The sequence below is a fragment of the Panulirus ornatus genome, chromosome 14, assembly GCF_036320965.1.
Source record: "Panulirus ornatus isolate Po-2019 chromosome 14, ASM3632096v1, whole genome shotgun sequence".
NCBI lineage: Eukaryota > Metazoa > Arthropoda > Malacostraca > Decapoda > Palinuridae > Panulirus > Panulirus ornatus.
In genome coordinates, this window is record NC_092237.1 from 55,575,543 (window position 1) to 55,587,614 (window position 12,072).

Sequence of the window (12,072 nt, forward strand, 5' to 3'; positions counted from 1 at the left end):
CCGGCGGTGCAACAAAGAATATTCTGCTCTGCTTTCCTTTTTGCATTCCTGACTTGAACTCGCACACATATAAATATCTTTTATTTTCTCTCTTTCTCTCTACGTAAAACAAACTGACTTCACTGCCTTTGTAAAAAAAAAGAAAAGTTTTTTTAACTCTTCTTGTATGCAAGCCTCACTTTATCTTCTGGAAATACAATGTTGCACGGAAAAGTTCGAATTCGACACACTAAAAGCACGAACTTCTGCTCAAAACAATTCTTTTTCATATAAGAAAGTCCCTTTACACATACACACACACACACACATATATATATATATATATATATATATATATATATATATATATATATATATATATATATATATACATATACATATATATATATATATATATATATATATATATATATATATATATATATAACTAATTTGTGCACTTAGGTTCCCATTTGATACCAGTGTCTTGTCTTCTGATTTATCTATTTCTATCTAATGAGACGAACGTAAGATGGCTCGTCCTGGATGCAATAACTGCTCAGTCTCTCCAGACCCACTCTCAGAGATACATGAGCGAGAGGCTATCCTGACAAAGCAATTCGAAAAAGGTAGAAAACCAATGCGTGAGATGAGATCGTCATGTCGCGTCAAGTCAATGACTGAGTAAATTAATACATCTCATATAAGCAAAGAGAAGGGCGAATAAGCGAGCATTTTAAAGGCAAAATGGAGTACAGGAACAAATGAGTAACTTGAACGTATACCTGAGTAAGGGAGTGGTGCAGGATAATGAAATAACTGAAGGAAATGAATAAGGACAAGTAAAAAAAAAAACATTGAATCAGTAAATAGAAAAAAAAAAAGGCCGCAAGTAAGTAAAAAAGTCAGTGTAGAATCTCACCCAGTAACTACAAAGAGGAATACTGAGCATGCGTGCGAGCAAAACAGTGGGTGAGCAAGTAAACGAACGAACCGGCAGGTGGCAGCGTCGGTGGTGGTTGGTGGGAGGAGGTCGGTAGAGAAATAACGCCAACCAGAGAGGGAGGCGTGTCTGTGTGGAGTCCGTACAAGCCGCCTCCACACCTCTCCTGTGAATGGCCTGTGCAGCTGACCAGGAAGGGGTCGGCCCCAGGACCAAACGCCACGTCTGCTGGCCCCACCTGTATATACTATGCTAATGTCCAGCACCTCAGGACAACGCGCCTGTCCCCAGCAGATAAGGGTGTGGGGAGATAAGGGTGTGGGGAGATAAGGGTGTGGGGAGATAAGGGTGTGGGGAGATACGGCTGTGGGGAGATAAAGGCGTGGGGAGATACGGGTGTGGGGAGATAAGGGTGTGGGGATATACGGGTGTGGGGAGATACGGGTGTGGGGAGATAAGGGTGTGGGGAGAGGCAGGCAGGCAGAGACCTGACGGACTCAACGATAAACAACACATGAAGGGTTAGTAAGGAAATTCACTTACGTAAAGATTATAAGAGAGAAATTGTGTTTGGCTCCCATAGTGAAGAATGATGAATCGTGGATACGATACATGCCGGAAAAAGGAGGTTTTCCACACACACACACACACACACACACACACACACACGTACATACATACATACATATATATATATAAACTTTTAAATGTATGTTATGCAGGAGTTGGTTTATTCAATGTTAACACGTCCGCTCGCGGTTCGTGTATCTGGTGGAAAGCCTTGTCCAGCGGGTTAAAACCCCGGAAACTGATATTCATGTACTTTGACTCAGGCAGAATATGATTTTATTTTTGTTCATATGAATCCCATTCAACAGCGTCCTGCTGACTGCAGGGGAGGCCATTGAACATTTTTATCAAATGTTTCAGAGCGTGCCCTTGTGACGGACTGCTGTGGGCCAGCTCGGTACGATCCGGATAAGTTGGTAAAAAGTTTACAAAATGATCCTTTTTTTTTTGCCCACGAAAGATTTGGTAAATTGTAAATGCAACATGGTATATCTGTTTACTGATTGTGGATGACTGAGCCAAGTACCACTTATGGTGTTTGTTGTACTTTATACACACGTCTGATTGATTAACCAAGTGCTGTGTGGGTAAGACTTTTTGCTCAAGATGCATCACCAGAATAGTCAACAGGGTCTACACTATCCATTCAGGCTTGGGTAACAGGCGTAGCTAACTACGTGCGTTTTCCCGCAGGCCCAGAATCCCGTGCCGTTTGGATAGGTAAAAGCCTCAACAATTCCTCCGTAAAATCCATAAGTCTTCAGGGTGAGGCGACAATTTGCTTGTCCACGAACACAACCACGTATCATAATCACGTGATCAGTTTCCTCAGTTCCATCGGGGTTTATGCCAAAAACTCAATTTGGATAAATTGTGTTACACCAGTCAGAGCGATGATGATCATTTTCTGCTACGGATGACCCAGAGCCAAACGGAGGAGCAAGGGGAAGAAAAGTCTTGCTTAAGAGAGAGAAACACTGAAGTTGCTGTTGGCCCGGGGTAACCTAGGAGAGACTCGTTCTGTCTTCGGTCAACAGATGGCAGCACACTATTTATATTTTGCCAGCTGATTGGCAGACGGAGAGACATGCGAAACACAGCAAAGATTTTTTTTTCTTTTCGACGCTGTCTCCACTCAGTACTCGCCCCTATGCATAACATGATCATAACAACTGCAGAACCACGGGAATTATCCGGTGGTAATGGGTATCTAGACATCACCTCACGTGCGAAGAAGAAATGAATAAAGAAAACCTTTTTTCATTTGAGATTTCCCATATATTTTCTCAATAGTTTTCCAACGCCCACAACCCACCAAAAAAAAGACCCGGCTGATCCTACCTTGAACCTCAGGTTGGAAACCACTGCTCTAAACTTGTGTTCTAGGTTATGGCATCATTTCCACGAAGGTGAGAGGTCATCTAACCAAGAACAGAAGGGCAATCGTGGGTACTAATTAAGGTCAGGCAGTCGGGAATTATTAGAATGACCTCCGTCGACTGAAAAAACCCTTCTTCCAGTCCTGGACACCATTTGTTCCATGAAACTGGAACACACCTGACTCCCACGGGGAGCCTCAGATACCTGAAAATAGATCCAGTCATCCATCAATACAATAGATAAAAAGCTTTTGCCAACTTTGACTACATTCCTCTCTAATCCAGCACACATCATCGATATACACATAATGTTGTGTGTGTGTGTGTGTGCGTGTGTGTCAAAGTCTGATATCCATGTATTATTGGCCACTTTGTAGGCATTTAATTTCTACTCTTTCTAGCTACTTTGCTTATATGTTAAAAGCTTACTTCTTATCTTTGTTACTACTTCACCTAATCTAACCTACCTAAATCTAACCTCACTTACCCTAACCTACCCTAACTTTATCTCACTATAAAGTACCTTAACTTGACCTCTCTAACCCCATCCTACCCTAACTTGGTGTCACCTAATCTAACCCAACATCACCTTAACTAATGTACCTTTGAACTAAAGTCACCTAATCTGAATTACATTAACCAAATGTAACCCAATTTTAATCCAATTCTCTTTATCTTTACCCCCTGCCTTTTGTTACGATCTAATGTAACTGAAGTGGTATTTTTGATTATGACTCAAATCACGCTTTTAAATGTATGAATAAAATTTATGATATCGAAAATGGATTCCAATTTATCCACAAAAATAAAATATTCGCTATATACAGTCTTCATTGAGTAAAATATTCGCATTTATTCCTAAACTTTTAGATAAAGGTAATCTCGTTCTTGGAATTCAGTTATTACGCTGTAAAGAAAATGTAACAGCACCACCCTCTCCATCAACGCACCTGCGCACAATACGCGAAGGTTGGGCATTCTAGAACCTTCTCCAAACGTTAACTATGACGAACTGTCGGTACCTATATAACCATTCAGGCCTTCCAAAGCCTCAGTAATCCTTATCCTGCCACAACATTACGCTAAGAGCTCATCAAATATTCATGATAGACGTTGATTAATAATACCTCAATACTTCGGCTTGCGGGGGCTGCCCTCGTCCGCGTTTTCTATGACGGCTCATAATTCATTAGGCGATTGCCGATGGAACAACGGCTCCGTAAAGCGCGCCGAATTCAAAAGGGTCATGTCCTAGCCCAGTAAATGGCCCGGCCTCGCAGTCCTAGGCGAAGGGAGAATAGCTAAGCATTGTGTAGCCGAGAGAAAAATGGCTTTGGAAGAGGGCTGGTCGGATTGCATTTTGAATAGAGGAGCTTATAACTAATATGGCAGCGCGCGCGGGAAATATCTATCTCTTCCACCACCGCCACCCGCTCCGCCTTCCACAAAGGCATTCCAAAGGGAGTTTCAATCCTCTCGCTGCGATTCCCATAGCATTTCAAGACGATTAGAATCCATGGGATATATAGAAGGTCATGAGAATGGGGGGGAAAAAAAGAGATGGGGTGGAGGGGAGTTGTATGTTGTGAAGGGTTAGTTTACGAGTGAGGAAAACGGGGGGGTTTGAGGAAAGAAGACAAGAGAGAGATATGGAAGGGAAAGATGAGTTGCGGGTACCTGACTATCTACTTAGAAACACCTACAACGATATTCTATCCTAAAACAGGGACAGGAGGTAGCGCTCACCGCAAGAATACATAAGAGTTACGAAGAACGAGTCGTGTGAGTTATGTGTTGTTAAGTGTTAGGTACGAAACAGATTGTATGTCTATGGACAGAAAGCCAGCAGCCCACTTGTGGGGGAAGTAGAGAGAGATAAAACAGCTACCTGGTGCCACAGGAATTAGAACTCGACAGCCACTGAAGTTCTGGTTCACTAACCCTCCCATTAACCAGACGGGGTGGTAATGCTAGCACACCTCCATCCCTGGTCGGTGATGGCCTACCACCTAATACCCACCAAGAGAGAGAGAGAGAGAGAGAGAGAGAGAGAGAGAGAGAGAGAGGGAGAGAGGGACTTGAAGGAGTGACTTATACAACCTTGAGGTGATTTATGACACTGCCGGATTGTATCATGAGAGAATACCAGCCAGATCACACAACCTTTAAATTAATGTCACTCAATATTAAGATAGGCTAAACTGCTCTGGCTCCCTCAATGAATAGGAATGATTTACTTCATTCTTTTTTTTTTCCCCTTCCCAGTATGTTGAACGTATCACGTTACTATGTCGCTTTATTGTCCGCTAATAAACTGGGATATACAACCTCTCACGCCCTGTTTACGTCGCCATACTTAGCATCGCCCTAAAAAAAGAGCATTGCCATAAATAAGGACTCCTCTTCTCTTCTTATTCTATATACATTTTTTTCTATCCATCGTATTTCAGAACAGTCTACACTCTACCTCTCACCGGGTGTCTCTATCTTCATCTTCACCTTCATAAAACGTAAGGTGTTACTATCAAATATTTACTTTATGCCCTTGAAAAAGAAAAGACACAAATACCCCCATTTTCTTCGAGACTAGTCATGATCATTTCAAAGATCAGAGTCCTACGTATGTCTCGTATGTTGTTAGTGAACCGGAGGCAACTCTTGTATGATAGTATCATGGCTATACGTGTTTCAGACACGAGGGGGCAAAGTCTCTCTCTCTCTCTCTCTCTCTCTCTCTCTCTCTCTCTCGAGAGAGAGAGAGAGAGAGAGAGAGAGAGAGAGAGAGAGAGAGAGAGAGAGAGAGCAAGGAAGAAGTTCAACTTGTGTCGCGAGATTGATGTCAAAGAGAAGAGATTACGAAACGGAGATTAAGAGGACGCGAATAAATTTGAACTATGACAGAATTGGAGGTAATGCCTCTAAGGAAAGGGTATGAGGTAAGCGAGACACCACGAGTAGATGCTAAATAGATACGAAAGTAGATAGGTAAGGTATAAAGGGAGACACGTGAGCAACGTAGTGGTAGATAGACAGGCGAGTAAATATCCAGGTAATTGAGTAGAGTATAAAAGTAACGACAGACATTTTGGTAGATAGAAAGTAGGTAAGAGAGTGAGTAGAAAAAGTAAGTAGATAGGTAGACTGCTGGGCAAGTAGGCAATCAAATGATCATGTAGATCAATAAGTATATGTGTTAGCACGTAAAGAAACAGACACACACAAACAGTAAGGAGGCAGCTGGGTACGTGTTTGAGTAGGGAAGCAGGCAGGCAAGGCAAGCCATTTGGTATGTAGGAGTGTGGGTAGGTAGTTCTTTAGCAAGTAGGTTGGTAGTTCTCTCAGGCGAGTGAAAAGACTACCTGAAGGTGTTCCTTGTGGTGGAATGAGGGACGAGAAAAACAGAATAAACTGAATCACACGATATCACACACCCAGGTGGAAGAGGGGAAACTATAGAGCAAATAAATAGATAGATAGATAGACAGGCAGAGAGAGAGAGAGAGAGAGAGAGAGAGAGAGAGAGAGAGAGAGAGAGAGAGAGAGAGAAAGAGAGAGAGAGAGACTTTCTACGACTACCCATGACAAGGTTTTACCACACACACATACACACACACATCTCGAAAACCAAGATGGAAAGAATGAAAAAGACACTTGATGAAACAAATCTTAAAAGACAACAAAGATACATAAAATAGATATATGAATAGAGGCGCTTCGTGCTGGGGAACCCACACGAATCACGAATATTTCGCTGACAACACAAATGTAATCAAGCCGAAGGGCTTCCTGGAGCTTCATATAGAAAATGTAATCATTCATGAAACAGAACAACTTTAATACCTAAGCTGGACCAATCTTCTTCCAGGAAGTTCCTCTTCCAGTAAGCTCTTAGTCCAGGAAGCTCTTAAGTCCAGCGAGCTCTTCTTCCAGCGAGCTTTTCTTCCAGCGATGTCCCTTCTCTTAGAGAGCTCCTCTGTCAGAAAACGCCTCTTCCAGGTTGTCTTCATGCATGATCTCTTTTTCCAGGGGATTTTCTTTTCCAGGGAGCTCTTCTTCCAGACACCACTCTCTCCAAGGAAATATGCATTGGAGGATTCTTTCCCCCCTCACCATGGAGCTCTCCTTCCAAGAAACTAAACGATACTGCTAAATACACTCCTTAGCCAGAACACAGCACCTATGTCAACGCGAGTTGAACCTCCCTGTACGTCTCAGCTCCAAGAAATAACATATATATATATATATATATATATACTGGAAAGGATCACAATTTTGCGCGTAATCAAGATATTCCTATGAGTCCACGGGGAAAATGAAACACGAAAAGTTCCCAAGTGCACTTTCGAGTAATAATCACATCATCAGGGGAGATATAAGAGAGAAATATAACAGTCATTCGATATACATCGAAGAGACGAAGCTAGGACGCCATTTGGTAAACATGTGATTATTACACGAAAGTGCACTTGGGAACTTTTCGTGTTTCATTTTCCCCGTGGACTCGTACGAATATATATATATATATATATATATATATATATATATATATATATATATATATATATATATATATATATACATTATATATATATATATACATTATATATATATATATATATATATATATATATATATATATATATATATATATATATATATATACATTATATATATACATTATATATATATATATATATATATATATATATATATATATATATATATATATATATATAACCTTCCTTCTTACTTCCATTCAAGTAGGGAGCACTGAAGAAGCCCTGGCTGTAATCTCTCGATCTAAATCGGATACATCTCTAAGGCGGTTAAAATCCATTACTAAGACGTGATTAGCATAGAGCGCTGATCGATCATACACACCTGGGCATTACTGATGCGTCTCACATTGTGTGCACATACTGCTCGTGTTCGGGTGTTTGTTTGTGTGCGTGTTGGCATCTGTATACATGCGTTCACACGACACCAAGTGTATAGTGAAGTTATAATGTTTAGGGGTCATGTTTTGTCTTACATGGTCCTTACTATACATGGTAGTGATATATGCTTGTATTATATATATATGTATATATATATATATATATATATATATATATATATATATATATATATATATATATATATATATATATATGAATCATGCAAAATGCAAAGGAAGACAGACAAAAGTAATGCATATCATTGACTCTGGATGAGACATGAAGTATATAATCAAAACTGATTTTATGATTAACTACAATTCAAAAGATCTGGGAACAACTCATTACATCTTAACTGTCTGTGACAGTCATTAGTTTCAGTTTGGTATAACTTGGTGGTAATGCAGCGTCTCTCTCTCTCTCTCTCTCTCTCTCTCTCTCTCTCTCTCTCTCTCTCTCTCTCTCTCTCTGAGCACAGCCCACAAGCCCTATCACATAGCAAAATCTCGTCATACGTACCCGAAAGGCAGGTGAACCTCTCTCTCTCTCTCTCTCTCTCTCTCTCTCTCTCTCTCTCTCTCTCTCTCTCTCTCTCTCTCTCTCTCTCCTAAACTTCTGCCCAACAATTTTGACCAAAGATATTTTACGACTGATCCAGCCTTCAGATTCGTGCATGACTTTAAAAACATTGCTCCCTTATCCTACACACACACACACACACACACACACGGCAGCAGGGGCAGGGGATCCCTGATAGGCGAGAGCTGGGGGATGATGCTGGGGTTGCTGAGGTAGAGGAATGGAACGGAAGGAACAAGATATACAGTGGTGGAGAGAGAGAGAGAGAGAGAGAGAGAGAGAGAGAGAGAGAGAGAGAGAGAGAGAGAGAGAGTATACACCAGCCAGTGTACGTACTGGTTCTTCATCTAACAACTGCCCATACTATAAATTCCTTTCGTTATTCAAACTGTTTTCACCAGTAAACCACTTTACAAGTCGGACACCAAACAGTTGGTGCCTCCACGAGTCATTCTGTAGACCAGTCATCAAAGCCATTTATCATGCTGTACTCGTGGCTAAAAGATAATCGACTTTGTATACTAAGGTATGGCATACAGTGTGAACCATTCGGACGCAACCATTTCATACGAGACTCTCTGGTCTGTTTACCTTCTCGTGAACAGGATTTCTTCTGTTTACTAGTGTTTCCTTACCCGCATCGTATCTGCTCGTTCCTTGGAATCATCATCTCAGATAACCTTCCTTCCGCAGCCCTACATCGAGAGCTGGTTGTGGGTCGAGACGCCTCTGTGACTCGGGTCCTCTCACTCTCCCGAGACCCGAGTGGGTGTCTCGTTCTCGGCTTTAGATCAGACCCGAATGGAAGGTCAAGGCTTTACACCAGATATATCCCCAACCCACTTATCTCTCTCTCTCTCTCTCTCTCTCTCTCTCTCTCTCTCTCTCTCTCTCTCTCTCTCTCAGGTAAAAGAACGCCTCCACTGGCCAGATTACTAGGGGGAGGGGGAGAAAATAATCTACGAATAATCACGATACGAACCCTGAAGAAACATGAGTTCGAAACATCCCTGATCGTACGAACCAAGTCGCCTCGTTCTCTACCATCAACATCGACTAAGACGTGGGCGAAATAACTACGAAATCACGTCACTTACGGAATTGGGTATTTTGTACATTGTCTGCCCTCCCTTTTGTCAGTCTACAGTCTACAAAAGACCAACAAAAGCCCTCCAACAAAAGCGGCGTTTTCGTGGGTTTTGTCATCAGCGAAGAGGACGTATAATCCGATGACTTGACAAAACCTGACCATTATAGGAACATGACCTCGCTGTTAAGATGGACTTCTGATACACTCTCACTTACCGGCCGCGGCTTAGCCGGAGTCTGGGGAGAAGAAATGGAGCTGGGGAGAAGAAGTGAGGGAGAAGGGAAGGGAAGAGTGGTGGGATGGAAAGGAAAAGGGGAGATAGAATACACTGCACTGCAAGGGGTAGGGATGAGGGAGAAGTGTGTTGGAGTGGATGGGGAAAAAAAAGGGAGAATGATGAGAATGTCGGAATAGAAGGGAAAGGAGAGAGAGAGAGAGAGAGAGAGAGAGAGAGAGAGAGAGAGAGAGAGAGAGAGAGAGAGAGGCAAGGAAGAAATGGAGACAAGAACGAAAAGAAAAGCTTTAAGACATCCCCGAAAAGAAGACAAAGGATCAAAATGAGGCAAGAAAAGTAACAAGACAAAACACCTAATGGGAAGGTGAGAGGGTTAAGAGACATAAGGAGGCACAGAAGATGAGGAGACTTAGAGAGGGTGAGGGGGTGGACAAAGGAAGGGTTTGGCGAGCCAAGACGCGGGTAAAGGGAGGAGATCATCAGCCTGGAGGAGGTGGAGAGGAGGAGCCTCTTACCCACGCTGGTCACGTGAACTCGAATACAATTTATTAATTTCCATGATGACTGAACCAGTGTATTACATAGGAGCTACCTCGCATGGCGACTCACTAATACAATCAGACAAAGACATACGCATGCATTATATATATATATATATATATATATATATATATATATATATATATATATATATATATATGTGTGTGTTACCGAGCATTGTCTTTTATAGTGCGAGTAAAAAAACCTTCGGCGAGGCTGTATCATCAAAGAACTCCTCATCCCGAAGGAGTCCATCGTTCCACAGCTCCTGGAAGTAGCGCAAGCCTTGAAAGTTTACAGCAGAACGCAAATGCAACGTGAGCGTGGCAACACAGATGTTGCAAGTGTTTCTACAGACGCAAAGTCTCTTAAACTCCATGGGTGATTACACTGTAGACTAGCTGAGACTCTGGGTCTATTGACTTCGTTCAATACGTAACAAAAAAGAAAATGTTATGTGACGTACGAGATTTAAACGCTGATAAAAATCAACAGACCTCAGAGAGAGAGAGAGAGAGAGAGAGAGAGAGAGAGAGAGAGAGAGACGCGATACATGAAAACGTTCATTGGAAAAAACGACCTTTCGTAAATTGCAGGTTTTGTGAATAATCTTTAATATTTCGTGATTGTGTAATAGCTGCCTCCACACAATGTCGCAATTTAAGGTGATTACCTTCTTTTTATATGTATGTATATATATAAATCCGTCTCGTAAAAAGCTTTGGAGATTACGCCAATTAACTACTGAAAAGGGACTTCACCCAACCTGTGCATAACAAGTTTCTCTGATTAACAATATTGCTGTACCAACAATAAATCAGTCTTTGTACTTCATACAAAAAAAAACCTTTAAATTCATATACTGCTTAAAGAGATTACCAAAGGAATAAGATAGATACATGAAACTTATAATTCATGAACATTTCACATATCCTCTTAAAGCACTTGAAAAAAAAAAGTGGGAAAGACTTGTATATAAAGGGGAAGACTTGTATATAAAGGGGAAGACTTGTATATAAAGGGGAAGACTTGTATATAAAGGGGAAGACTTGTATATAAAGGGGAAGACTTGTATATAAAGGGGAAGACTTGTATATAAAGGGGAAGACTTGTATATAAAGGGGAAGACTTGTATATAAAAGGGAAGACTTGTATATAAATGGGAAGACTTGTATATAAAGGGGAAGACTTGTATATAAAGGGGAAGACTTGTATATAAAGGGGAAGACTTGTATATAAAGGGGAAGACTTGTATATAAAGGGGAAGACTTGTATATAAAGGGGAAGACTTGTATATAAAAGGGAAGACTTGTATATAAAGGGGAAGACTTGTATTTAAAGGGGAAGACTTGTATATAAAGGGGAAGACTTGTATATAAAGGGGAAGACTTGTATATAAAGGGGAAGACTTGTATATAAAAGGGAAGACTTGTATATAAAGGGGAAGACTTGTATATAAAGGGGAAGACTTGTATATAAAAGGGAAGACTTGTATATAAAGGGGAAGATTTGTATATAAAGGGGAAGACTTGTATATAAAGGGGAAGACTTGTATATAAAAGGGAAGACTTGTATATAAAGGGGAAGACTTGTATATAAAGGGGAAGACTTGTATATAAAGGGGAAGACTTGTATATAAAGGGGAAGACTTGTATATAAAAGGGAAGACTTGTATATAAAAGGGAAGACTTGTATATAAAAGGGAAGACTTGTATATAAAAGGGAAGACTTGTATATAAAGGGGAAGACTTGTATATAAAGGGGAAGACTTGTATATAAAAGGGAAGACTTGTATATAAAGGGAAAGACTTGTATATAAA

General features: G+C 40.9%; 1 long non-coding RNA gene across 1 annotated transcript in view; it reads right to left on the reverse strand.

Moving 5' to 3' along the window:
- Window positions 1-2,762: 2,762 nt before the first annotated feature.
- The window catches only part of LOC139753099 (uncharacterized), a 50,017-nt gene continuing 40,707 nt past the window's right edge, over window positions 2,763-12,072 (reverse strand). Inside the window, exon 4 of the long non-coding RNA XR_011713648.1 lies at window positions 2,763-3,076. This is a non-coding gene — a long non-coding RNA (uncharacterized lncRNA). The remainder of the gene's footprint in view (window positions 3,077-12,072) is intronic.